Source organism: Anguilla anguilla, chromosome 4 (genome assembly GCF_013347855.1).
Source record: "Anguilla anguilla isolate fAngAng1 chromosome 4, fAngAng1.pri, whole genome shotgun sequence".
Lineage (NCBI taxonomy): Eukaryota > Metazoa > Chordata > Actinopteri > Anguilliformes > Anguillidae > Anguilla > Anguilla anguilla.
The window spans coordinates 52,234,886-52,258,536 of NC_049204.1; the positions used below are offsets into that span (position 1 = coordinate 52,234,886).

The window sequence follows — 23,651 nt, forward strand, 5'->3', positions numbered from 1 at the left end:
AGGCCTGCAAACCGTGCCAGAATTTCTGTTCAAAAAAGATACAATCTACCTCAGCACTTTACTTTTCCAGTGGCATATTTCCAGTGACTGCTTTACAAAGAGACCCAACTAAATGTGAAAACATTATTTCTAATTATGTTCCTATAGCACCAGCCACAAATAAGCATGTCATTTTAGAACTGGTAGGAAATTAATGTGAGCAGTTATTTCAAGGGGAAAAGTGTAAATGTCTTAATAATATCATAATTCTTGAAAATGCCAAGAATAATTTATAACAATCTCTAAATTGAGTTATGTATGTATGCATTTTCAGCTTGGTAATGCATGTTTTTCTTTTCTTTTTTAAAATAAACATTAAAAATTATGTTTTGCACAAAATCCAGAGCTTAACGTAGCAGCCCATTAGAACTAATGAGACTATATGATGTCCACAACTAATACAATAAACCATAATCCTAAGACATTAATAGATCTACGCAATACATTCCACACATGTCCTGAGTTATCCTGCAGCCTTATGTGTCTAAGAAATGCATCTATTCTCATTTGGTTGTGGCACTTCTGCAAAAGAGAATATAATATTTAAGAGACCAACAGATAGGCCTATTATGGAGCCAATGACTGACACACTTTGCTACGTTCGTCAATTACGCCAATACCAGCCATCACAAAACAGGAAAAAAAAAAAATTTCCAAACTCAGTATAAGAAACGACCAAGTATTTACTATTGTGAATAGCAAGGTATACCTATTGAATCAATCTTTAGAGAAATTTACCTCTAATGATCGAGGCAGCGATTTTGATTAACTATTTACGATAATTGATATCAATCTAGTGATCATTAGGGAAAGTACACGATGGTATTGCTCGGAGAATATTGTGGTGCAACTGTTTCAACGAATTAAAAAATAAAATAAAATAAATAAATAAATACAATAAATACATCAATTTAAAAAAGGTATTTGGACTTGCATTCGCGTGCAAAGGCAGGGCATTTAAACGGCCTCTCGACTTTGTTTGATCTTCCCGACTATGCCCCATGCCACGTCTTGTGCAGCGGTTATGTTGGAAGGGACCATTTAAGGTCCGATTTTACGAACGCTTAAGGGGGGAGCGCACTTTCCTTAACCACGTTGAAGGCTGGGATTTCTAAAAACAAAATAGTATATGTTTGCGCGAGGGAAAATGTCATAAAGCTGTTATCGCTGATTATACCATCTCGACTTTAGTTTAAAATATAAAGTTTGCTTAGTTCTCTGACGTTTACCTCCCCTACGGGTTGGCCGCATCCATTGTTTATAGTAAAGTGGGTGTCTGGTTTCTTCTTACGAACAGTGAACGCAAAACGGGAAAAATAGATACTGTATCTAGGTCCAGAGGGAGGCAGTGATTTATACTATATAGACAGATACTGAATCATTTGACTGTCGCTGAGGATAACTCGCTGAAACTGGGATTACTGCAACTTTACATTGAGCTCATCGGTACTGTCTGAGCATTATCCTTTAAACTGGTTGACTTGCTGCAACGTCCCAACTAGATGAACTGGAATAGCGGGATACCTTACTTCGTAAGTACTCTGTAAATGCCGTTATTTTATTAGTAGGCAGGGATTCTTAGAACTAGTTTATTTATACGCACAATTGCCGTTTTACTTAAGGCGGCAGTATCTGCTACTTTCACTTCAGAGATGTTGCTAGCAATTAGTGTAATGATTAATGACTTAGACGTCTGCATTCTGCAATTATTTTGGCAACGCAGTTTGAAGAATAATGGTGAATTGTTACTTCCCTCTATGTGTATCCACATTTAACCAGGGTATGCAATGTGAACAGTTTTTTAACATCCGTAAAATTTTTTTTTTTTTTTTGCTGAAGTTATTTCTTATATAGTTACAAGTTAGTTGCTTTAAGCTTATTTATACAGGTAAGGGGTAACGTGGAGATGATGATGTATGAGAACAAGCAAACAAAAATAGCTGATTTGCAGTTATTCGGATAACGCTACTCATTTAAATTTCTGCAGAAAGAAGATCATTTTGTCTAAATGGCAAACAATATCTAAATGGCAGTGATTGCCCAGACAGTATAGCAATTTATCTGTTCATTGTTATCAAGTAGTATTATCCACTTTCACCGCAAGGTGGTGGTAACAGAGAGATTATTTTCTGAAACGTAGTTACTCAGAATAGTAATAAAAAGTCGCTGTGTAATTTCACTAAAATAGTCAAATTAAATGTATTTGGCCAAATTTTATATTTTAGTATTGCCTAAACACAGATTAACATTTTATTTATTTGGTTATTTATGTTTTATTAATTAATTATTTTTGCCAAACACTGTAGCTGTTCTGTTTGAAGTGTTTTTTGAGAATTGTAAAAATAAACTTGTTTGTTGAAATTATACAATTTATAGAATATCAGCTATTTCATTGCACCTACTAACGTCCATGTTTGCACATTGATTTATTCATGGTCAAATCCACGGTCAATTCAATCTGAAAAAATCTCTGGACTGATTATAGTGAAGGTTAGGTGTTGGGTCATTCCCCATGTTGTGAACTTGTGATTGTATAAGCAGTAAACCAGAGTTAAGCAGGCGTACATTGGTTATATCTGTAGTCGCCTATCTTTATTATTCTTCAATGTTCTTATAGTCTTTACAGCATAATCTGTCTTCGTAATTAAAACTCTACCATATTATTAAATGTTGTAATTTGTTGAACTGTTACATCAAATTCTCTTGGGTTTGATCATGAAGAGCGTCCTTTTTGAGAATGAGTCTCTGCTGTGCCCCACCAAAATGCACTACCTTCCCTGACCTCCTTATGTGGGTGGGTGTGAGTGGGTTGGAATTAACAAAGACAATAGACAGCAGGCACATTTGCACTGTCACTCCACAGAGAACAAATAACTTCACTTAGGTGCAGACTATAATTGATATAGGTAAACTGACAAACTTTTTATTTGACTGCTAGACAAGATTTGTTATTGTAATCTTGCTTTGACATTAGTTAAGTTTTTATTGAATTTGCAATTATCTAAGAGAATGTTTAGGTTTAATTAGGTGTTGTCATGAAGCAATGCCAGTTTCTAGCAGTGAGAATTTAAAAGGGGTTGCAGTGATAGTCTTGTTGATTTTGAGTGTGGACCACCTGGCCAAGCTCTGAATGTTCCTCCACAGAGTTAGTGGAAAAAGAGTGACCCTGGAACAGATGCTGAAATTACTTTCCGATCTTAGGAGAGGAGGGCTCTCAGAGTTCATCCTTTCAGAAGGACATGGTCATGAAACTCCCTGAAGATATTAGAATGGAGAAAAAGGGAAAGAAAGTGCTGAATTTAAAAATAATCTCCTAAAGTACCTTTAGGCAATGTTACTGGTGTATATTACAGTACAACGCTGGGACACTTTGAGTTGATGAAACTGAACACTGTCAGTAGGAAAAAGGTGCAAAAAATTCCCATCCTTCTAGAAAGGGAACCATTTGAGATGAGGGAACCATTATCACGATTGATGCTTTTTGTGTCATAGTGAGAATATTTTTCAGCAAACACAATGACAGTAAACACAAGGATAAACTCATCTGCACTTACATAATTGAGCCATTATGCTGACCTCACAGTCATTATGGGCATTTAGTCGTTTGTTGATTTTTTCCCCTTGAATTACCCTCTTTTTTAAAATTTTATCTATTTTTGTTTTTGTATTTATTTGACAGGGACAATGCACATTGATCAACATGACTATTCTGTGATGTAAATATGCCAGATTTAGCCAAATGGCTAATTTTCATCCGCTGTCACTGAGCAGGCTGATGTTTACACGTTGATCACAACACTGACCAAACAAGAAGCCATAATACAATATTAAAAGCACATCAAAACTAGCACACAGAACTTATAAGCAGCCTTAAGCAGCACAGAAGCAGACACATGCAAAGAAACAAATGGAGCACACGAGGCAGGCATTTACGACACAAAACAGGCACATGTAGAGGGTATTAAAGCATTAAAACCATTTAGGCAGCGCAAGACTGTGCATCACATGTTGACATGCAAAGACAATGTGACACAACACGCGTGCAGTTTAGGACTGACTTAACAGATGTGAGAAGGCATAAAAGCTAATACTGACAGCATATTTAGATGTCAAGTTGGCACTGTTGACTATCCAATAACCAAGCTTTTGAACTTCTGGTGAATGTGCCACTGTTTGTCATGTCTCTCAGATCTGAGAAGCAGAGTGTTCCAAATGTAAGACGTGATAATCAATGCTGTAAAATAACATGCGTTTACTGTACAACTGGAAAACATGCTTAAACTTTCCATTTCCTAACAGTTGTCCGTGAATTGCAGAATTATGGTACCTTTCTATGATAATAAATACTTTCAAATATAGATGGTCAGGGAAATGAGCTGTGGACTGCAATTTGTATTTTTACAATCATGCTGCCCAGTATCATGAGTAAAATAAAAACGTAACATTTCCAAGCCTGCCCAACACAACTACTCCTACCACTAATTGTGATATTTCTTGCCTTACCTAGGAGCTTCATGGCTTTTGCAGTTTACTAGCACCTGTTGTTGTGATTTGCCAGAGAAAATGTACAAAATAAGAAGGTCACTTAAACAGTTGGCTACAGTATGTACCCTGCAATCTATGTAGTAAAAGTTAGGAAAGTTGTGAGAATGATGTGTTCTTTTTATGATATTAATGGCTACTTATACACATATTTTAAATATTTAATACATACTGTATATATTGTTGTTGACCTTCTTCAAAAGGGGAGCAATAACTTGTATTAAGAAATATTTCGATTGCAAAATTCTAAAACTTCAAATACTTTGAATTAAAAGCTAAACGTAATCAAGTAGCCAGCCATTGTTGAGAAGAATGTTCAGGAAGTGATTGACAGTAGGCCTAAGTAGCTTGGTATTTAATTATGTGGGGTATTAAAATGACATTTTATCTAACAAAATAGGGATGGGTACAAAACGGTGATATTGAATACTTTAAACTCTGATCAACATTTATACAGGAAAAAAAAACTGAAAACTGATGGATACACTGTATTGGTGTATACATCAGTTTGTATATGTTTTTGCAAAAAAAGAATTAGCCTCAGCACCAGGGCACCAGTTGTGATTATCGATATGAAAAAGCATTTTGTTAGCTGATATATTTTTCTGGCACATTACTGTGTCACTTGATAACGGAATCATGAGTGTCAAAGTGAGACAGTCCATGGCAGGTTATTCCAACTGTCTGCCCTAGCCTGGGGGGACTCTTTACTCTACAATCAGGCTTGTGTTCTGGACGTAATTTAGGCAGCCTCCTTGACTCTGCTTGTGTATAATAAAAAAAAGTCCGGTTGGTTGTAAATAAGCCTTTTCTTTTTTCCCCTCATCCAGTTTTTGAGATATGGCAGTGTTACTATGGTTACCTCCTTGCCCCTGGGAGGGAGTTGAAGTGCCCACGACGCACCATGGAGATTGCTGGAGAAAGTGTTTGCAAAATGAAAGTTTATTGCCTGCTGGCTTTAAAGGTTCAAATTATTCACGTTTTATGTGGTTCCCATAGTGACTAAAGAAGGCTGCAAAAATATTTCATTGTGGGCTGTGTTATACGTTTATACCTGAACAATGGGCATTGGAATAATTGCATATTTATAAAAGCTACAGTATAGTTTAAGTACATTATCATTTGTTTTTTGCCAATAGGCTTTTGCCTTAATAGAAAATATCACCTTTTGTGCACCTTGTGTTAAATTTGTCGAACTTCAGGTATATATTTCAGGGAAATATGTCTACAGTGGAGAAGATAAGTAAGATGTTGTACAATGGTAAAACAGAAGCACAAGCTTTACCTATAATAATATAATACATAATAATTGAGTCAGCTTATTGCCAGTTGTTTGCATGAATGGATCCAGGAAATAGTGTGGTGGCTAATACTGGAGCAGAAAACAACAGACTCATTTCAGAAACACTAGTAACTAGTAAGGGTCACGTCATGGCTGGTCTCTCAGCATTCTGCCAGCTGGACCTGGGAGGTGATAGAGTGCTCTAATACACTGGTATGCAGAGTGCTGCTGCCACAAACCTAAGTGCTGAGGGCTTGTCTGCTTCAGACTCATGCATTTCTGCATCGCCTTTATCTCCATCTCGAGTGGCTAGAGGAGAACTGCAGATGCATGGCATCTTGTCTTCACCAACTTCCAGAACTGTTGTCTGATAATGAAAGCACCGGTTTGAAACAACACCGAATAGTATCAGTATTAATAGCTCCGTTTTCTCCCCCTGTTTAGCTTTCAGTGAATGTTATAATATGTATATATGGTCACATTTTCACCCCAAACCTCATTAACATACTGTGGCAGCATTCACTCTCAAACAGTAATGGATGTGCTGAAAACATGGTTAACAGTAACATGTTGGAGCCTCAGGTGCACTTCACAGCTGAATATTTCTGAATGGCATTTCTCCTAAACATAAGCCTAGCAACGTGTTTACTGACTGAGAAACTATGACAGTTTTCAGCTGTATATCAGAGTCTCTGAAGTATGAGCCAAGAGATTAAATGGTGTATATCCTGCCTGAAAATATGAGAATAGGTCTCTGATAAGAGGTTTAGCTCTACTACTATTTTTCGTAGAGGTTGCTGTGCTATTTTTAGTTTAGTGATATGGCGCTGCTGTCACAGGACTTACAAGTGAGACATGGCATGTAACAGTCTCTATTACCACTTGCTCCTTTATTTTAATTTTATTTTTAATAGCATCGCACCTTTTCAGTTACATTTCAACAACTGAGACATCACTTAATTTGTGAACTTTGTCTTTTGTTAGATCTCTGTTTTAGAAATGACAAGTTCTTGCCACGAGGTGATTCAGGGGAAGGTCATGTCTAGCACCCATTTTAAATCTCCCAAAGTTCACATGACCTTTAATGACCTATGACAGGGAACTGCTTTGACCCCTGCAGAAAAGTCTTTGGGGAGCGCGCTCATTGTCGTAACCGGACTCTGTCTGTGACCGAAAGAGCAAACCCATAAAGCTCCCTTGCCGTTAAGTTGTTAAGATTCCGGCCAGGTGCTCAGCTGACCCCAATCTGCATTGAGGCAGCTTGTGGGAGCAGCGGCTGAATATGTGTGTCTCAGGACCGAAGTGAAATTGAGTTGTTGATGGTTCTCTCAGACCCCCTGCCGTTCTGTGAGGATGTCTCTGGTGCTGACTCCATCCATCACTGCCAGTGCTTCAGGATGTGTGGATATCTGGCACAGGGGCCAGGGCCTTAGAGGGTATCGAGATTGATTCAGAGGGCCAGGAGTTTGCTCCCTGGTGGGCAAGCACTGAGTCCACAGAAACTCATTAATGAGTGGGACAGGCAGGTGGCTTGCCAGCAGGCTGCACGCCTCTCGTTTTGACAGGGCTGGCTGTTCCAATGGCAGAACCGGGGGGCCGCCTCTTGCAATGCCCACAATTGCGTTGGCCCGGACCGGGAATGCACGGTGGAGGAGTAACACCCAGTGTTTTCTTCGTCCTCAAAGGTGGTCTGGATGGAATGCCAAGGACCGCTTGATTTTCACTCACTTTGATTGAAGCGCAGGCTTGCATAGCTTTTCCCTGAGCCACCCTGGGTGGCTGTATGACACAGGATAGTGTAACACTCAAAGAACCCCCTAATGATTATTTGTGCACATCTTCAAAAGGAATGTGTGCTTTATTGATGATGTACTCTTAAGCAAGCAGGTGTTTGAGTGGTGTGGCCAAATCCATATCATGCAGTAACATTAATTATAATCCTCACAATTCTTGATAGTGAAATAATAATATAATAATGATAATAAAATTTGAATTCACTGCCTCACAAATAATTTATGTACAGCAGTGAATCCAGAAATAAATACGTTGAACATTCACATATTCTCATTGTGAATATAGCGATAGTTTGCTAGCATGAGGGCATTGGAAATAAACATTGAAGCATGGCTGGCTCAGTGAAAGAGTGGATTGGGACTGGAGGGGAAATGTGCTTTCTCACCCGGGAAGCATTTGTGTTTGCCTCTCTTGACATCTGAAAGTTCCTGTCAACTTGGACCATCACTCACTGCAGAAGCTGTTTGCAAAACATGTCTACCCTCCTTGAGGTCCTCTAGGCTTCTGCTTAGCTGTCTCTCTGTCTTTCGCATGCAAACATTCCTAAAAATAAGTAAAAAAATAACACTTGGAATTCCCTTTACAAATTGATTTGGAGTTTAGCTCAGGAAGTCTGGAACTAATAAAAGTAAGTTACCCAGGTAGACAACCAATGTATTAATTTTATTAACAGAATACTAGATACTCATGAATACCCTGAGTCATTACATGACTCAATAAATCTATTAAAGTTGAAAATAATAATAATAATAATAATTTGAGAACTCGGAGGTCTGAATAAGAGAGCTGATTCATGTTTTTTTTTCATTAAATGCCAGGAAGCCATGCTCATTGTTTTAGCTTATTGTGAAACGCAGCATTTTTTTGATGGTGTGTCTAATGTGTATTTATGTACCCACTTTATTGAAAAGATCATATGCATCATGAATCTTGACAGGTAAAGCAATGAAGCAACAGAAGTCAGGCAGTGATCTGACAGGAAGTACAGTGGGAAAACTACATTTTAACTTTTTACTGTGTCTCACAGAATTCTGAAAGAGTTTAGAATCTTGAAACCTCCTCCTTTGAGAGAGCTTGGAAATGACTCCGTGTCCTGTGCCTATAACTGAAGTTTTATTTGTGTGTGCGTGCATGCAGGCGTGTGTGCGTGCGTGCATGCGTGCGTGTGTGTGAAAGAGAGGGAGGGAGAGAGAGCACATCTCAGTTTTTATTACTCCTTTGCTATGTACGAAGCAAATTAAATGCAGTATAATGACAATTACTAAAAAATTTCATGATTTATTATTCACTACTTACAGTTTGATTATTATTATGAAATGCCAGACATAGAGTACAGCAGCTTATTACACTCAAAGAGTCTAATAAATGTGAAGAAGACCATTAGTTGAAAATGTGGCTTTTATATTTTATCCAGACAGACCACCAACTGATCAATGCAAAAGCTTCAGACACATCATTTCTGAGGGGTCAGCCTTTTTCTAACCTCATTTTAGAGGCTAAAGCTCTGAGTGATCAAATAGTGTCCATGTACTGTATGCTGTGCAGTTTAAATGTGTTGATTGAGTGCTTTGTATTGAAGTCAGTGCCCTGGAAGGCTAAGCCCATGAGAGATCAATAAGAGTTTTGTTCTCTTGTGGGATGAATGTAGTTTATTTTAAAGCCTGAAATTAATTTTCAGGCAGTCAATCTGAGTCATACATATCTCAAAGTGCAGTCAGCCACAGGATTTGCTAATGCATTGGAGAGAAAAAAAAAGGAGTTTAAGGAAGGAAATGCTTAAGCCTATACTAAGTGCTTGTGCTGAGTGTCTTGGTTGGATTGATTTCTGAAGTAAAGCAGATCAAATAGTGCATTTGTGTTTTCCTGGAGCTGTGCATATATACTCTACCATTTTAATCTGAGGAAGTATTCTAAACCTAATGATTTGAATGGGACTACCTCTGTGAGTATAGAAGTGTATCCTCAGTGCGGGGCATGTCTCCATGTTTATATCGCACAGCGCTACGCGTTCATCTATTTCCGTCTCTGCCTCGCTGTTCAGGGGGTCACAGCTGAGGTTGTTTGCATGGCTGCATCGGGCCCGAGGCCGGAAGGAGGAGATAAGGTTTCACTCGTGGTCAAACTGAGATCATACGCCCAATACTGAAAATATAATCCCAGCAGACTGTTAGCGCTTTTCAGGTTCAGACAAAATGCAATTTGCCCATGTGGTGGTAGAGCACTCCCGACTCTTGGCCCAGGCCAGGGTTGTTCCAGGTAAACTGTAAGCAAGGGCTTGTGGCACTATTACTGCCAGGTAATGACCTGCGGACCTGGAATGCTTTTCAATCACTGGACTGAGCCCTTTTGTGGGGTTCCAATCCAGTCCACATAATGGTTCCCTAAACAAACAGTTATCCTACTGTTATTCTGACTGGGAGCAGTGTCTCTGTATGGGTGCTTTGTCACTGGAGGCAATGAATTTGAAATAACTCCACTCCACTGGGAGGCAAGAGGAGGGCACAACATGTTGAACAAGTAGTGTGTAAATCGAGTGCAGTGTCAGTGAACAATTGTTTCACTGAGTGCTGGTGATCTTCCAATATTTGTACCAGCAGGAGTTTTCACATCCAGCACAACACGCACTTTTATAACCTAGTACAGTATATACGCCCAGGTCCTCTGAGGCACAATAACAAGTTCATTCTATTGCCTTGGGCTCCCATTTGCTGACAGACAGAAGCAACTGTGACTTCTTAGCTGTGGTACGGTTTGGTGGCCTTTTCCTCTGTCTATCATTATGCTGACATCCCAAGAGGGTAGAGCCAACTTGTTGTGAGGTCAAGCAGAACGGTCATGAAATTGAGCTGAAGTGAAACATACTTTTGTGCGCTGTGCACTTTAAGCTGTGACGCATTCAGATACGGTGGATTTTCTCCTTTGTCGAAAGAGGTCCTCTGATATTTGCTGGTCTGCCTTGTGGAAAAGAATTATTTCACGGGTCTGGTTTCCATCACACAAGAACGGTTTGAGGGCAGCCTGCAAACCCTTTTCAACAGAGCAGTTGGTCTAATGGTTCCTTTTGGCAAATTGTTACGGGCTAAATGCCATTGGATGTTAAGTAGCAAAAAATGATTGTGACCTCAGGCAATTACTTGAGGCCACCACAGCCCCGTTTGTGCACAGATGTTCTCACGTCTGCTGTGACATCAGACTTCTCGTTCACTACTAGAACACCTTGTGCTTGTGCTTGTTCACTTGGCTTGTCACTGGAAGACTTCTTGCTAGGAAGAAAAAACATCCATTTGCAGCTCTGATTTGCTCTTCAAAAATGTTTTATGATAGAATCAATTAATTGATTGGTGGGCAATATAAAATGAAGGGTGTTATGACGCTTATTAAAATCATGCTTACTTGCTGCCGGTTTCTGCATTTGTATCTTCTATAAGTTGCACTGGATGTCCTCTAGATTGCATTCTTCTAAGGGTTCTCAGCATTTAGAATTTTAAAAAATGCAAAGAGAGAACTTCACTTTTTTGGTATTTGTTCTTCATTGTGGAACTATGAAGTATATTTTGTTATGAACTGCCATTTGACATTGCACTTTCTCCATATCAATTGTTTCAGAAAAGTAAACTACAAGCTGTTTTATAGTGAAGCAGTAAATGAACTAACTATATGTCATAGGGCTTCCTTTGTTACTTTTACTATAGAAACAATTATTTGCTCTTATGGCTGTGTACTGACTGTACACTAAAATTTCTGTCCTATTTCTGAAGAGGATTCTCTGAAGGGGTATGATGGAGAACAGCAGAACACCACCAATGTGAAAGTAACTAGTTTAGTACACAGCCATTTGGGATTAAAGGTCTTTCAGTCTAAGCCCATGTTGTATTAAACAGACACACCTGGAAACCACATGTGTCCCTTTCCGGTGAATGCTGCAGGGCAGGGGGAGGGGGGAGGGGGTGGTGTGTGGGAGAGTTATACATATCACTGAACTAAATGGTTGCTGGCTCATTAAAGCATTATTTATGACCAGCCCCTTATTTTATCATTGCTCATAGTTCCCTAGATGAGGACAGAATGAAGGCATGCTCACATGTACTAAAATTATAACATCATGATGGTTTTCTGAGGCATGTTATTAAAATATTTAACCTTTGTGAATCTTTGAGTGTATAAAGATTTTTTATACCACCTGCACAAGTTCTTGGTTACTGTTGCTTTGTCGCATTCATGTTTCACAATTTAATTGCAAATATTAGATTGTAAGACTCCTGATATGGCTGGTTATTAAAGCAATGGGGAAGCTAGGGCATGATGCAAATTAGATAATGACCAGAAAGAAATCATACTTTGATTTAGATGGTCTTCTAAACAACTGCTGTGAGTTAATTTGCCAGTTTTTATCCATTTTAAAAATCATACATTTTGAGTATTTACTGAAGTGATACCAAAATGGTGTCTTAAAGACTCTGTTTACACAGCATGTTAATAGATTTTTTCTCTTCTTGTATGGTGTAAATGCAATATCCCTAAAACAGTGCTAATTTTAATGACCATGGACATCAGCCCCTGGGTAGGCTTAGAGCATCTCAGGACTATTATGGGGAAATGAACTTGACTGCTTGTGAACATATGAAGTGGGAATCATAGCTTATTTCTAAATGTGTCATTAGTGCCTAAGAACGAGAAGGCAATGAAGTGTGACTGAACATATTTGAATTTCCTAACGGATTAATGGAATTTTAGAGCTCCATGCCTCCCCCCTCCTTCATGACTAATATATATATGAAAAGGCCTAGAGGAAGTATGTTTACACTAAAGCTGTTCAGTATGGATATAAGCTGTGCGTGAGGCATTGGTTCATGTATAACATACAAAGTGCTGTTTCCCCCAAGACTTCTATGTTCCCAAGTTAAGGAACTGAATAACCCTTGCTATTGCAGCTGCATCCATCAGCCACCCCTTCCTCTGCCTCCATTGAGATGTTGTTCTACCCTGATTCGATTACCATTGGGGAAGATGCAAGAGGCCACAATGTTATGGCATGTGGGCTGTTATTTATGGATGTCCCAGGTGCTCTTTATGGCTGGTAATACACTCCACCCCTCTCCTGCCTCCTCCCTTCCAAAGCAAGGCCCGGAGAGCGCGGGTCAGCATTGCGCCTGGAAGTTATTATGTTATCTCATGTCTTAACTGTGAGCTAACATTACGGGATCTATACCGAGGACCGCTCAAGGCTTTCCGAATCAGATACGAGCAAGTAAATCGTTCCAGCACGTGTGACCTGAGTCCAGCTGGATAAATGCTTATTCATATAGGTGAGACTAAAACGCTTGAATGCCGATTTATCGTATCACAAAACTTTAAATTGGAAATGAACGACTTCAAATATTCTAATAATAAAATCAAAGAGAGGAAGAAAGAAAGGGGGGGGTGGCTACAAAATTTGTTCCACAAAATCTTTTTTTTAAAATTTGATTCTGAAGAACATAGTCTGTCCATGGTTGTGGACATTTTCCTCCAGAGGCTCCTAGAACAGGCAGTTTTCATGGCATCTTTCAGGGACAGCATACAATTTGTGGTGTGCTGTGCTAAGGTCAGTCACCAAGTCTTATTTCATTCACCAGTCACTGCCAACCATTGATCTCTGGTGTGTCTTAAAGATGACAGAGTGGCGTTTGCTATAGAAATCCCGCAATGCACATAATGGGCAGCCAAGTTAGAGTCCGGAGAAAAGTAGTTTTCGGGTTTTGTTATTTGGTTTGTGCTGAAAAAACTGATGAGATGTTTACAATGGTGAAGTCCACTGTTGCTTTCCTGAGATGCTCTGGTCCTACCCACAGACTCCAAACGAATCAACGTGTTATTACTTTGAGGCGTTGAATTGATTTCTTTCCACAGTGAAGAATATAAGTGTTTGTTTCCGTGGCTTACCACCCAGTGCGTTGTCTAAAAGCAAAACACGAGAAGAAAAACAAGCGTCTTCTCAGAAAGCGTGGGACGGGTGACCCCTACGCAACATGATTTTTTGACTTTACTGTAGATGTAATAACACAGCTGCAATAAACAAATCAACTGTCACTTCAGTGGGAGATGCACCACTGTGGGTGCTCCTGCTCCCAATCTGAGACGCTCTTTTAAAAAAGAGAAACGGTCTGGGACTCCTGTGAAGCGGGGACATCTGCTCTCGCTTTGAAACTGCACCGCATGCGTAAGCCTGTGGGTCTACATCAAACAGAGCAGGAGGCCTGGAGTGTGGGCTTAAGGTCAGGCTGGCAAGGATGTCTCTGGCAATGTTTTGAATATATTTTTCTAAGATTTTAAATGGAGACATTAATTAATTTGATAAACTAAGGATGTTTATATAAGGAATTGGAGGCTGGTAGCTGAATAGAAGTAGCTAGGTGTGTTTTAGTGTTCTAGTTAAAATACAGTTTGCTTAGGCTAGGCTATTAGAAGGCTACAGAGTGCAAAACATGTATGCTTAAAATAAATTCTTGAAATATCAATACTACAATTGTTGAAATATTTATTTGAAGGAAGTGCATCTCATTTACACATATAATTATTATTGCATTGCACATTCCTGTTTATTCAGTAAGGTGTTCCTGGAAGATATGTATAAATACATAGTTATATATATATATATATATATATATATATATATACGTGTGTGTGTGTGTGTGTTGTGCTCTGTGGATGGGAGGTGGAGATTCAGCAGGATTCAGACAAAGCTATGAAAGAACAGGAGTCATTGGCCTGTGTAGGCATACGTGGAATTTCCCGCTGGTCTAATTAAACAACAAAGCCTTCTGCTACTCACACCTGGTCTTTACCAACGTCTGATTCACAGGAGTGGAGCGTGCCTTCTGAAAATTATTATAGACCCACCACTGTCCCGTTGGGACACTGTATTATAATTCCCCAAATAAAAAAATTGCCTTGTATGGTATCTTTTTTGTGCAGCTGGAAAATTACTTTTAATAACACAGATTAGTCTTGCTCAAGGATCAGATGCATCTGGTACTTGTTAGCAGTTTTTAGTCTGGGTGTGTGTTGTTATTACGTGAAAAGTGATGATCCAAGCAGAGAACCTACCCCTGAATCATTGGGGTAGGTGGAAAAAAAAAAACTGAATCTATACTGCACTTACAAAGAAAGCTTACTTACGGGATTTCAGCTGTGTGTGCCACAGCAGGTTTCATTTTTTCATTCATTTTTTCTCTCTTTTTTGGGATGCTGTGCTTGCCATTTGATGTGGTGGTGCACACATTTAACTGTGGTTCACACATCAATGTATGCCAACCACCAAGCTTTGTATAGATCTACTATGTGCCACAATAATGCAGCTGCTCCATAAGGCCTGATCATTTTGAAATGTGTCCACAAAATTTCAAAATTGTGAAAGGTGACATTATCACTTCTCTTTTTTTCAGTGGCCTTATGTGAATCTGTTTAAACAGCCCTGTTTTACATTGCTGCCTTTGTGGGTAGTGTGCCTTGGAGACTGGAAATTAATTAGATTCCATGTGAAATACTCTTTCTATAAAATATGTAAAAGTTCAGTGTCAAAGTCAGCCTGAATTAATCATTTGAGTTGTGCGATTTCTAATTATTTTCAAGTCACTTCTTGAATATGTCGAAGGTTTCCAGCTTTCTCCCGCCTCGGTCTTCTGAAGTGAAAAAGAAACAACGTAGCACACTACAAGTGACATACGCATCACCATGTGCCGTTTTATTTTTGCATTTATTCATTCATTTATTTATTTTTTGGGCTCATTTAATTTCATTGTGCATAAATAACACTCAGTTAATTTATGTCTTTTATTTCTAACATCAGAATGTTAAACAAGTGGTACCCATTGTTACACATCTATGTAACAGGTAAACTTCCAGGTTCTGAATTCTGGTCAGGGGCGTGCAAGAGCATGAGCCTGTTCGTCCCTACTGGAGCGGGAAACAATGTTGCAGTGGAGGGATGTTTATGGGCATAAATTAGTGCCAGCAGAAATTGAATTTGAACTGCATAATTCGAATTTGCATTGCAATAATTTTACTTTGTAATGCTTAAACAGAATTGACCAGAACTCACAGGTAGGCTGCATAAAGCTCTGTGAAGCTAGCCATAATAAGACTTCCAGTTTTAAGTTGCTGGTTTGCATTTGTGCACTTTTTCTACCTTCTTATGAGAAAGTTCTTATTCTGCTGTTTAAGAGATTTCTGTAAGAGATTAAGCATTCTGACCACAGATGACACTTCAAGTTGCATTTACGGGATTTAGAATTCTGAGCATATCCACTTGAAGTCTGAATAGAACATTACGTATGCGTTCATGATAGTACAGATTGTTGAATATTCCCCCTGAGAAGCCTGTTGTCTGTTGTCTGTATGGCTAGGATTTTGTGCTGCTAACATTATGATATGCTTGATACGCTTGTCTTACAATTTGGGATAAACTGCTGCTGGTTTCTCACACCCTCATAAGCACTTGCACTGACAATTTACAGACCGAGCCATACAATGTTGACCTTGGGCTACCAGAAATGGCTTTTATTACATATGTTTACACAGCCAATGTCAAAAATAATTTTAAGCCACTTGCTTGGCTCACACAGTCACTGATGCCATTGCTATATGTGATTTTTCTAACTAGTCAGTGTGCAATTACCACAATGAATGCCGAGCACATTTAACACGTCTCTTAATGGCAGCTAGGCGGAACTGCAGGAATGGGCAACTACAGCTGTCAATATTTTACAGGCACTGATACATTTGGATTAACACCTACTTGATGGTCTTTTGATCCTTTCGAGCAGACTTTCCTTCTGGTAATGATTTCAATGAAGTGATTAAGAGTGGAGTTTGAAAGTAAACTTGTGGCCCAAAATGACCTGTGCTTCCCATCCTTGATGTAGTAGAGCCTTAATACAGTAAACAGAAAAAGGCAATTACAGGATTTATCAGATGGGCAGTTCATAGATCCGATAGATGCAGAGTTTCTCATTGTTTCTGGAGGGAGCACTGAGTGCAGCAAAACATCTCATTTCATTCGGTAATGGTGAAATCATTTCCATATTTTAGACAATATGCAGTAAAGACAGTGGAAAAATGTTCTCTATTAATTATTAATTTTTGCTCCCGCGGGCAATTTTTCCACTATGCTATGGTACTGATGCTTTCTTGCTGTAAAACACAGGATATAAAGTGTATCATTTTACGGAGCTTTTCTGAGCTGATCTTCGTAAATCACTGAAAATGGAGGGTGTGCTAATTCACTAGATATGATGAATATCTCATGAATTAGCATAAGTGTGACTTACTGTACTACTGAACTACATTTTTTGGTATGTATTGCAGGACTGCATCTGTGTGTATTCAAACTGGGTGATGTTTCATCTTTCCGTGTTTTGTTTTTCTTTGTTAAAAAACATAATCATCTGGGAATTATTCTGTTCATATGAGTATAATTATCTACTCGTATTTCCTTAATTGGTATCCCCATACTTGAGAAAAACATATTAGCATATTTGTAATGTGCTGGGTTTCAAAGAGAATAGAATTAATTGGATTTATTTGCTCTCCTTCTGGGATGTAATACGAGGTTAATAGGCTGTCATTTCATAAGGAAACCTACCTCTTGAACATCTGATATAAAGTAAAAAGACAAAGGGTTTGTTCCACTGGCAATTAGTCTGAGCAGTATCTGTCTATAAACACTCGCCAATTATCAGTGTTTGTCTATGACTATCTGGTTCAGTCTGTTTTCCATAACGAGTAATGTGTTGGAACGCAGTCTAAAATAGCTACTGTAAACCTGAAAATTAAAAAAAAACATAGGTACCCAACAGGCGCCTCACAGTTAAATCTAAGGAGTAAGAAAATCTTCTTGGTTAGCCGTCTGGCCTCTCTCTTTGAATAAGCAGTTTTAGGAAGTGTAACCTGCATTATTTACTTTGGCACAGTATTTCTTCCTGCATGTTTCAAGGTAAAAAGAAAAAAATGTGTGTAATAAATAAAAAATAGTCTATTCAGTCTAACTGTAGAGCATTAAATACAGCTGGGTTGTGTCCTACTGTGTGTATGTAAGCATATATTCACTAGCTTGAAAGCTTGTGTTGCCAGATATTCACAGTGAATTCTAAGGAAGTATCAGCATTTTAAAAAAAAGACACAATGGCATGTTATACTGGACACAGCGTACATGCTTCACATGATTTTTGAACTGGGAAAAAAATAAGGCATCCCGGAAGAAAGAAATCCAGCGCCCATTCAGTACTCTTGCATGGACACAGATATGCTGATACAGAGTAGGACACAGTTGTCAGAAGGTATGGAGATTTCTCCCAGTGAAACCAGTTCCTTGTTTGGTGCCGCTGGTTTGTCTGTTGGCTCGGCCCTCAGGACACAAACCCCCGGCTCAAATCTGTTCCGTTCTGTTGAGGCGCGTTGTCCGTCACAGCGGGATCCAGCTCCCTCTTATTATCTTTGTCTCACTGCATTCCGCTGTTGTGTCTGCCAACCACCTTTCTGTTTTTTATAGTATGAATTACATCCTTTACGTGTGATTAATTGGTTCCATTGGTGCCAAGTAATTATTTATTTTTCTACCCTCTTATCATACGTCTCATTCAGACTCTATAAAGTATGCTTTTCCTGGATCAAAGAAGGGGTATTTCATATTTTTCCAGTTGTGGTAGTGGTAGTAGTCATGTGCTTTTGCTTGTTATTATCTTTGTGTTGAGCATGTGATTCACACATATTTTTGTCCCCTAATGTTTTTTTCTTCTTCTTGCTATTCTTTTTCTTTTTACATTTTACAGCCTGTGATTATCAGCCAGTCTCAGCAGATGCAGAAAGTCAATCCTACCACTGTGTGACACCAACATAAGCACTAATAATTTGTTTCTAACCTCTTTTTATTCACTTATGAAAAAAAAGAAAGTTTTTTTGAAAAAAACCTTGTTGTAATGAATCTAAAAATACTCTACAGAAAAAGAAAGCATATATGTTTGTGCCAAATTCAAATTTGAAATATATTCTTTGTTAAACTCATAAAGCGTCATTAATTTATTTGGTGGAAAACCATGAACCATGAAGTGCAGGTGGTTTCCAGTCCAATGCTTGATAGTCATTTTATCATTCAGATATACATTTGCAGGTTGATATGCTTTGTTCCTTTACAGAATTACATAGTTAAACTGGAATCCTACATAACTGCCATGCACACACATGATGCATTAGGTGTTTCTTCTGTACAGTTATGTGTTTATGTTTTTTCAGTGACACAAAAAAGTTTAAATCAAGGCTATTGTTTTGTGAAAAAGTCCAGGGCCCTGTTTCCCAAAAACATTATAGTGCTAAGACCATCATAAGACCCCTCACAAGACATATTAGTAATGTCTTTCTCAGTTTCTCAAATCCCTTTTCACTGATGTTACACTTAAAAACCATTGAACGCATAGAACAGTTGTTCATCATTATCTCATTTTCAAGTCTACGGATACAACTGGTAGAATGACCATGCAACACAACAATAATATAGTCACCCTTGCATTCCAGTTGACATCATAGTTTGGACCTTTTGATTAAGGAATTGGATATATTTAATTTAAATATCATTCAATTTCATGTTGAAGATTTGGATGGCTTCTTATATGAGGCTCTTGTTTCTCTTCTTTCCTCCCTCCGTATGTTCAGAGGTCTGTAAGTTATTTTCTTTGTCTTGTAGGCTGTGCATGATTGATCACTTCTCTTCATTTAATTATATAATGCCATGTTGTTTTTAACTGCTAGCAATGTTAAATTTAGCATTGCTGCAAATTATAAACCAGTAATTTGAACATAAAATTAATAAACAAGCAAACACAAAAACAAATGAATACATATTATTATCAAATATACATTTTTGAAGCCTTTTTGAATGAGTGAATTCTGAGCTTTCTTTTCTCTGTAACTATAATTGGAACTGTAATATTTGTGAAATGTTTTATTCTATTTTAGATTAATTGCTAAACATTTAGATAACTTTATGTGCTTTACAGATTGCCTAATCACTATCTTAAAAATAATTTTCTGAACATTTTCAGCACCTAGAGCCAGAAGACCCACTCTAAAGATTCACTTAACTTCAGCTCCCTATGATGATGTTAGAATTAAAAGTTAGAATTTTGCATGTTAGTCCATCAGAAAAAACATTTTAAAACCTTAAGTTCCATTGTTATTTTGAAACAGAGCCCAGGTAATTTCATTGCGCTGTTCTGTAACAAATGTAAGGTATCTTCATGCTTGACCTGACATGAAATTCTTCTGGTGATGTGAATCTGCCAAAAAAAAAAAAGATTCACTTCAACACATACTTCTCAAAGATGCATATCCAGGACATGAAATCTTAAAAATGTGCCCTTTCAACAGCAATATATTGCTGTGGGACTCACGGTGGTTTTAAAAATGAAAAGTGAAACTTTCCCTTGTTGACTGTAGGGTTATTTGGTATGGACTGCATGAATGTGTATCTGCAGCTGGGAACACTGATAGTATAATTTTCATAGGGCATCACCAAGCTCTCTGTGGTCAAGCGTGTAATTAAACCAGTAAAACTGTCAAATCTTTTTGGCAATAGGCATTATGTTGCTTATCTCGGTTTAGCCAGGTAGAATGAGCCTGAAAGAGCATCACAGCTTCTTTTTTCAGTTTTGATAAGAAGAAGAGCTACAGCTATGACCCTTAGCGTTCACTAAGCACAAGGAAATAAAAAACATGTTTTTTTTCTCAAACATATGGCTTGCAGATAATGAAGCATTTTTGTGTGCTTTTCAGCACATGTATTTGTGTGGAGAGCAGCTGTTGACTGTTTTGTCAGGAGAGGCAAATGACTAAACAAAGAGATGGCAAGATTTAAATACTTATTTATAGTAAAAAAGAAAAAAAAAACAGCGGTAACAGTGCCCAGCTGTCAGAGAGTCCATATTTTTTGACACTACATACACATTCCTAAGCATATTCTGCAAGAGTAGAACTCTAATCTGGCCTCACTACTGTAAGTAAGAGTATTTTCTTTGAGTGTACATAGAAAAAATAAAACTAAAATACAAAGCCTGAATTGAATAACAACCAGACTCATTTAGATTATTTGTTCAGTTTGTTCATGTGTGTTTTGCAGATGGTGACCATTCTATTTCCCATAAACTGAGTGAAAAGCAAGGTGGGGCACTCCACTTGAAAAAGTATATATTTAAGGGTGTATGTACATCCAGTTCACCTTACACCATTATTAAATTGCCTTAAACTACACCACTGTAGTTCTTGGCTGGAGGAGAGGATGTGGAAGCCAGTTTTAGCCTTGATTCATGGAGGGCATGACTTTTACTCAAGCCAGGTGTTTCAAGTCTGGGGCAGGGGCGAGGTGGGGGTTGGTGGTGGTGGGGTTTGAACACAGTACAGAGTTTTTAGTGGCAGTTTCACTAGGAATTGTGTTTTTTGAAAAGGATGAGCCATCAGCCAGCCCCCCTGAGGGCCTTCACAGCAAGCCAGAACTGATTATTGGCTTTAGTTATCTGGCTCTTTCATATAGTATCAATCACTGATAATTTAGATATGGGGCAAAACAAGTGCTACTCCAAAGGACAAAACACATGGAATGTATGTGTGTATATTAGTAGATGTGCTGAAAAAAAAAGAGATTAGCCACATAGACCTGAGAAATAATGTATAAATTAGCACACCATCAGTTGTGTAACTTTCAGCATGGGTTATCTGCATTTTTCTGTATGCTTCTTTCATCTTCTCACCATTTGTGTCCTTAATCAGGTTTTTTCCCTTAGTGGATGTTGAATCAGTGAGTTCAAAGCGGAGTGTGTTTATTTACTTAAGTTCATGCTGGGTTTGAAACTGAATTCATGCTGGAGTGGCTCCAGTGACCTTGGCTTTGGTGGGACAGTACGCAGTCTGTAACCTCCCTCTAAGACTGGAGCTACCAATCCAGCCGACTGCATGAACCCCGAGCTTGCTTCTCCACAACGCTGGGAAAGTGTTTAGCTGTCTACTGTCAGTCTTCATCTGAGCCAGTAGGAAACGTGCATCCATCGTCCGGTTGGAGGAGCCTGTGGTGGTAAAAATAAAATGTGAATTAGGAGGCTCTGCCGAATCAGGGTGGAACAGGATAAAATTGCTGGGTGTGCTGTCCCAGATTTTCAGTCTAAGTCAAGCTGTGGCCAACTACAGCCTGTAGTTATCCTGAAAGCTTCCAACTCCTGCCTGATCTGGCACACAGTGCTTTCATTTGCGAGAGATGAAAGTCCTGTTGTCCTCTCAGCTTTGGTTATAATGTTTATGCATGCCTATGCTCTGTTGGGCATGATAAATGATGCATGTGTATATATGAGTGATCCTTGCCTGCCCCTTTTGTACTATGAAGTCACAGGTGTCATTATCTTTTTAGCAAGAATGGTGTTTGTATTTCAATCGGATATCTGTCAAAGATCTGAGGCCATCTGCTGTCAGTTGCTTGATGTATGTTGCCTGTCTTGATACGTATTCTGCTGGAAAGCAGTTTACTGAACAGATTGTGAGGCAGCGGTCTTGAAACACAGCATTGAGTTTCTGATAGGAATCATTCTGACTGATTGAGGAAATAATAACAATCTGAGATGATGAGGTTGCTCAGGCTAAATTCCTACTGTTGGTGCAAATGTCCACAGACTGGATTTTTTTTTTTTTTACAAGACATTTTAAGCAGAACAAGTAAAGTATAGAATATGTATGGTGTAACTGTTTTTTTTCTCTTTGTTTGTCCTTTACAGAGGAAATTCACAGAGCCATTCTTTTGAATATTTTGTTGTAATTTAATGGCAGTAGTAGTGATGATTTCTTTGATCATGGATGAGATTTAATGAAAGCTACTCAAAAATCACTTGGGAATCTGAACCTATTTTAAACCCTGTGCATATTAGAAATGATGCGGCAGGGAACTGGCAATGTTATTTTCATTTATTTATGCTTCCAAATGTATTGCACTTGAATATTATATATATTGACTTTTCTATAAGGTTCTAACACAGCATTTTAGGTGCCTACAAACCACAAATATTCTTGTCTGGGAAAATATGTTTCGGAGACATTTCTGCTGTTATTCCTTAAAGAAAAGTCTGGCATTTTAATGGTGGGTTGTCTGACAGAGGAGCATCAGCGAGGCTGTGCTCTGTCTTGTCACACCTTCTCCGGCATGTTTGAACAGATGGCTTTTTTACTGTGTGACTCACACATGTCTGATAAATGTATTCTTCTTGTACACAAAGCAGTGACCATGAAGATCATGTTTGCCTAAAAGCCTCACACAGAAAAAAAGACCAATCAATGGATTTTCTTTCTACTTCTCCCCACATGTTCGTATTTAGCAAACATAGTATGAAGCCAATCAACAAATTTGTTGACTTGCAATAAATAGACATGCTGTAAAAGGCACAGCTAGTTGTTGAAATAGTCAAAAGTGGAAATACACTGCAGACAAGTTGAGCATGAACAGTAGAATAGCACTGCCATGTGATTTGTCGTATTGATTTTACATATTCTCATCTCTTTTTCACAGTACAATTGCAAACATAGTTGATTGATTTATCTTTTCTGAGCTCAAGTTTTTAACCGTGCTGCCTCAGGCTAAGAGTCAGGAATGAAGGGATTAGCTGTTCTAGACATTTCAGACATTCATTGGGGACGCCATCCATCAATCTTCATTCGCTTGTCAGTTTTCCACTGTTGTACATTCGGCTCAGATTTTATGTCTAGCCATGAATTTTACCAGTTGTGCAATCCCTCTTGAGGACATGACACAAAACAAAGGTCATTTCACCACCCTGTCTGATTCAATTACACTACACAAGGTGTTGTGCCTGTCAAAATCTTCTGCAGCACTGAAAGTTGTTTTCTACCTCTGGATATATGTTAACAGCATGAAAGCCTAAAATGCAATTTTTTCTGCCCATGTCGAAGCAATTTGTATACGAGATGAACT

The 23,651-nt window shown here is 38.5% G+C and overlaps 1 protein-coding gene across 2 annotated transcripts in view; it reads left to right on the forward strand.

Moving 5' to 3' along the window:
- Positions 1-1,120: 1,120 nt before the first annotated feature.
- sema5a (sema domain, seven thrombospondin repeats (type 1 and type 1-like), transmembrane domain (TM) and short cytoplasmic domain, (semaphorin) 5A) overlaps positions 1,121-23,651 on the forward strand; it is a 102,422-nt gene continuing 79,891 nt past the window's right edge. The window contains exon 1 of one of the 2 annotated variants that reach the window (XR_004764694.1): positions 1,121-1,571. The gene's annotated coding sequence lies outside the window, so the exon portion shown is untranslated. The remainder of the gene's footprint in view (positions 1,572-23,651) is intronic. The other variant, XM_035412435.1, reaches the window with a different exon arrangement.